This window comes from Dasypus novemcinctus, chromosome 23, assembly GCF_030445035.2.
Source record: "Dasypus novemcinctus isolate mDasNov1 chromosome 23, mDasNov1.1.hap2, whole genome shotgun sequence".
NCBI lineage: Eukaryota > Metazoa > Chordata > Mammalia > Cingulata > Dasypodidae > Dasypus > Dasypus novemcinctus.
Genome location: NC_080695.1, coordinates 34,245,345 through 34,251,075, shown reverse-complemented (window position 1 = coordinate 34,251,075; position 5,731 = coordinate 34,245,345). Strand labels below are relative to the sequence as shown.

Sequence of the window (5,731 nt, the reverse complement as noted above, 5' to 3'; positions counted from 1 at the left end):
ACTCATTGATATTACTTATAATTTGCATTATTTTATATACTGTTTAGCTTAATTTGGGGTTCAGAAATATATATTACTTATATAACTGCTTATTTAACCTTAACAATTTGAGCAAATAGGCAGACATGAATAGTTTGACACAAAAACATAACTTTAGTTACTTTAAACTTATAATTTTTACAAAACAAGTGTGACTGCAAAACATTTTAAAGACTCTTGAAACTTTTCTTAATTTGCACTGTGACTGTGCAGTTTTACACTATGGCCATGCAGTTTTACACAAGAATTTTCTTTTTTAATTAATGGATTGTAACTAAAATGTTGTCAATGCTTTAGCACCATTTTGTTTTAGAACTTTATATTTTACTTTGAAATTAGCAGAATTTTGGATAAGCAACAAGATTAGTTTTATATATATTTACTGAGGCTATTTGAAGCCTCAGGGAGACAGACTGGTTTCTCTCATGGATTACTACTCTTAGGAACGTTGACCATCAGGGCAGGAGACTTCTCCCCCTCTACCCCCCTTTTTGATTTTGGAGATAATAAAACTCCAGTGGTTATTTAACCTTATTCCATCAGGCAGCAATTTATTTAGTTTACACTTGAATTCATGAGAGAAAGGGTTACTAATACCAGGACAGGAGACAGTGATGTCCCACCTCTTTTCTGGCCTGTAGGGGCAGAAGCTATTATGAAATAACCATAGGCAAAGGCAAGGGGTGAGGTTAGGTTTGAAGTGACCATAAACAAAGGAAAGGTTACTTTAGAATTTACACTTAAATAATAGTTTCAGGCTAAATTCACTCAGCTATAATTTCAGTTATTATCTTTTCACTGTTTTATAATATAAATGCATTTATAAATGATTTTAACTCTTAGTTACAGTTTTTATTAATTTTTTTAAAAACCTGTTAATTTTATAACACCTTTAAACACCTTTCATTCGACTTATAATGTATTAAATGAACTTAACCATTACTTTAATTTTTCTTTTAAGGTAAAAGAATAAATCTCTTGCAGTTAGTTTGAAATAAAAAGCTACATTTCAGGATTTGATTTCTAGAACATAATGTTCTTTTTTTAAAAAAGAGATAAAACTATTTCTTCTTCAAACACTGAGGAAATGATGAGGTTAAAGCACAAGAAGCTATTTTGATAAAAGATTTTCTTTGTATATTGATCTTAATTTTAATCATAAAAATTTTCCTTCACAAACCTTCTACACTTTCAGTAGTCATTCAGGTTTTGTCCCACACTCTACTCTTTCCAATAATTAATTATTTTATCTTAGGATAAAATCATCTTCTGTTTCCTTAACAATAAAAACACACTCCATATATCCCACATACTAAGTTACCAGGCAAACTTCTTACAACATATAATTGCCATTAATACTAAACAAGCTTGTTAAAATAATGAAATTTTCTCATTTTAAATACTTAGTAGCATGTAATACCAGAAAGTTTTTTTGGAAGCAAGTTGGCAGGGGAGGCTGGCTGCCGGATAAATTTTTGTTATAAAATTACCTTTTATTATTATTATCAATTCAGTTTTTGTTTAATAATGACTTTCTGCAATTAGCCATTTAAATACCTTAATTTAAACAATGCTTTGTTAAACTTTTGTAATTATTTTTACCTTTAAGACAAATTTTACCTTCACAGAACACATTCTCTTACTTAAAGTTACTACAATACCTTCTAAGAACCTGGGCAGAATGCAAACGTATTTTGGCTTTGACACCCTATGGAGGGAATTTACTGCCTTTATTCTGATTCTGCTTTTCAACCCCTTCACTTCCCCCCCTTCCAGGCAGTTGGGTGCACAACAATCAAACAGGAATGCAGCTTATGAATAGAAGGTGTGGACTCACTGAAAAGTGGCAAGCCTCTCCCCCCTTTCCAGCTTTCACCCAAAATGAGCAGACAGAACCTACTCAAATTCGGCAATTCTCCAAGGGACCCAGCCCTCTGACTGGAGCAGCCCCAACAAACTGGGGCGTGTGGCACAGACACAGATGGCCTCCAAGCCCCGGCAAAGGGGCAGACCAGAGACAAGACAGCAGAGCATGCACAAACATCTAGACTCCACAAACATCCAGACTCCTCACAGTTTTCCCCATAATCATTTCACCCCCTTACCAATGGCCCACATCAGTTCAGTTGGACATTTTAGGTGGTCCGCAGCGGTGCCATTAAAGCAAGGAGGCGGCAAGAGGGGCCTCCACTGCTTCTTTTTCCTTTTAAGTGCAGCCAAAAAGAGCAGGAGTGCACGCCACGTGAGAGTGGGAGGCGAGGGGACAGGCCAGGGAGAGAGGCGCAGGAGCTTTCACAGCCACGCATGCTCCCTCTCTGTCTTGTGTGTCTCGCGAGGTACAGCGGGTGCGCGGCAGCAGCGGGGATTACTTTGCTGCTAGTTTCAGTTCAGGGCAGCGGCAGGTGTAGTCTCGGCGGCAGCGGTGGAGGTAGTAGCACGATGTCGGAGTTCGGTGGGGAGGGGGTGGTGGCGGTGGTAACGGCCGTGGTAGGCAACTCGGCGGGTGAGCAGGAGGGAGCCATGGTGGCGGCAGAGCAGGGGGCAGCGGCGGTGGAGGGTAGCAAAGCTGGGATCGGGGGTGGAACCGTGGCCAGAGGCACCGAAGGGGGCAGCGCCGAGTCAGAGGGGGTAAAGATCGATGCCAGTAAGAAGGAGGAGAATGAAGGGAAAATGTTTATAGGAGGTCTTAGCTGGGACACTACAAAGGAAGAGCTGAAGGACTACTTCTCCAAATTTGGTGAAGTTGTAGGCTGTACTCTGAAGTTAGATCTAATCACAGGGTGAAAAAGGGGTTTTGGCTTTGTGCTATTTAAAGAATCATAAAGAATATAAATTGAATGGGAAGGTGATTGATCCTAAAAGGGCCAAAGCCATGAAAACAAAAGAGCCTGTTAAAAAAATTTTTGTTGGTGGCCTTTCTCCAGATACACCTGAAGAGAAAATAAGGGAGTACTTTGGTGGTTTTGGTAAGGTGGAAATCATAGAGCTCCCCATGGACAACAAGACCAATAAGAGGCATGGATTCTGCTTTATTACCTTTAAAGAAGAGGAACCAGTGAAGAAGATAATGGAAAAGAAATACCATAATGTTGGTCTTCGTAAATGTGAAATAAAAGTAGCCATGTCAAAGGAACAGTATCAGCAACAGCAATAGAGGAGGATTTGCAGGAAGAGCTCGTGGAAGAGGTGGTGATCAGCAGAGTGGTTATGGGAAAATATCCAGGCGAGGCAGTCATCAAAATACCTACAAACCATACTAAATCATTCCATTTGCAACTTATCCCCAACAGGTGGTGAAGCAGTATTTTCCAATTTGAAGATTCATTTGAGGGTGGCTCCTGCCACCTTGCTAATAGCAGGTCAAACTAAATTTTTTCTATCAAGTCCCTGAATGGAAGTATGACCTTGGGTCCCTCTGAAGTTTAATTCTGAGTTCTCATTAAAAGAAATTTGCTTTCATTGATTTATTTCTTAATTGCTATGCTTCAGAACCAATTTATTTTATGCCCCTTCCCCAGTATTGTAGAGCAAGTCTTGTGTTAAAAGCCCAGTGTGACAGTGTCATGATGTAGTAGTGTCTTACTGGTTTTTAATAAATCCTTTTGTATAAAAAAAAAACAGAAAAACAAAAGGGTCCAGTGTTCCCAGGATGGGAAGAGCTCTCTGATGAAAAGCACTGTGTGGGAGCACACCCTCCTGAGCAAGGCATCCAAGCTCTTCCCAGCAACAGGACATGGACAAGTCTTCAGTCATGCTCTTCCCCAACAGCCCAACCACATGTTCATTTTCTGCTCCCCTTGCATCCTTGACCCTCTTAGGCAAGCTCATGGGGACCACAGAGCAAGAAGGTGGCTCTAACCTTAAATATAAGCCCACTTATTGTATGAGTCTCCAGAAGTCAGAAAGAGGACCTAATCCCAAAATTTGAACCCTGATCTCTACTTAACTACTTTACTACTATACTACTTTTCCAAAACCTAAAAAAGTAAACCTAAAAAGGGAAAGAAAATATTTGGAAACTCTGTTTCTGCTAATAGTGTAATATACAAAACATAAAGAGAATTACTATAACTCAACAAAAGGACAAACAGCCCCATTAAAAATTGGGAAAATGGCTTGAAAAGACATATCTGCCAAGAATATATAAAAATGCCCAAAAAGCATGTAAACAGATGCTCAACATCATTAGCCATTAGAGAAATGCACATAAGATACCAAAAATAAAAACGAGGTGCTACTACACACATGCTTTAATGCTGGTTTTAGGGAAAAAAAAATGGTATTGAGGATGTGGAAAAATGGAGCCCTTGTAAATTATCATTTCAAAATAAAATAAAAGTCACACAACCCACTTAAAAAATGGTCAAGAAATTTGAACTGACACTTTCTCAAAGAAGAAATTCAAGTGGCCAAAAAGCACATGAAAAAATGCTCAAAATCACTAGCTATTAGGGAAATGTAAATCAAAATTTCTAGAGATACCATGTTACTCCCATCAGACTGGCAGTTATCAAAAAATAAAAGACTACACATGCTTGAGGGGATGAGGAGGAATGGGAACACTCATCCAGTGCTATTGGGAATGCAATAGAATCTGGCCATTCTGGAGGACAGTTTGGCAGTTTCTCAAAAAATTACCTGTAGATTTGCCATATGACCCAGCAATCACTCTACTGGGTATATATGCAGAAGAACTGAAAACAAGGACACAAACCTATGCACACCAATATTCATAGTGCCATTTTTCATTATTGCTAAAATTTGGAATCAACCCAAAACCCATTGACTGATGAATGGATAAACAAAATACAATGGAATACTACTCAGCTATAAGAAGAAATACAGTACAAACAAATGGGAAAACATGGATGAATCTTGAGGACTTTATGTATAGTTAAGCAAGCCATGCATTGAAGTACAAATACTACATGACCTTTCTGAAATGAAATAATCAAACCAAGCTGTCTCAGAGAGCTAGAAGCTGGATGATAGTCTTACAGGAAATTGCGGGGAGAGGAAGGTTGTGCACTGATGTCTACATGAGTGAAATCTATGATAAAGTGGAGGTTAAGCAGTTGTGCAGGGAAGGGATAAGATGGGGGCATAGGGATAATATTGGGTGGGTCTTTGCAGGTCTGAGGGGGTCTAGGGTCGGAGGATGGGTCAGATGGCCTAAGGAATCAGGGGGAGGGCTGGGGGAACAATTGAACATGGGAGATTGTTGGGTATGTGGTTTAAACTATAATGTTGAGAAAACGCTTTAGAAAATTTAATAAAGGATTACCTGTTAAGGTCCTTAAGGTGGGGGCATCTGGTACAGGGGCAGGCTTCTAGGGAGTGTGTGAATGCTCATCTTCTCATAGTGTTATAGTGTGTTATATCATTGGGTGGAGACTCATACAATAAGTGGGAAGGTGTGCCCACATCCTGGGGAGCCCTGATCTTCTGAAATAGATGGAATTGTGTCTCTCAAGAGAATTGGTGGCTCCCAATGGGGGAGGACAGTCTAGTATATCAAGCCCTCATCATTGTTGTAAGTATCTGTGAATCTGGTCCTTCAAACAGTGAATATTGGTTGTCACTGTGGGTCCTGAGGGGAGGGAGAGAGAGGACTAGAATAGATGGAAGCAGGGTAACTGGGGGTCAATGGAAGTGTTCCATAAGCTCATGCAATGATGGATATAAGGCATGT

The 5,731-nt window shown here is 39.6% G+C and overlaps 1 pseudogene; it reads left to right on the top strand.

The window, feature by feature from the left end:
- The first annotated feature begins 2,478 nt into the window (after positions 1–2,478).
- Positions 2,479–3,502, top strand: LOC101444129 (heterogeneous nuclear ribonucleoprotein D0 pseudogene; annotated as a pseudogene).
- The last annotated feature ends 2,229 nt before the right edge of the window (positions 3,503–5,731 follow it).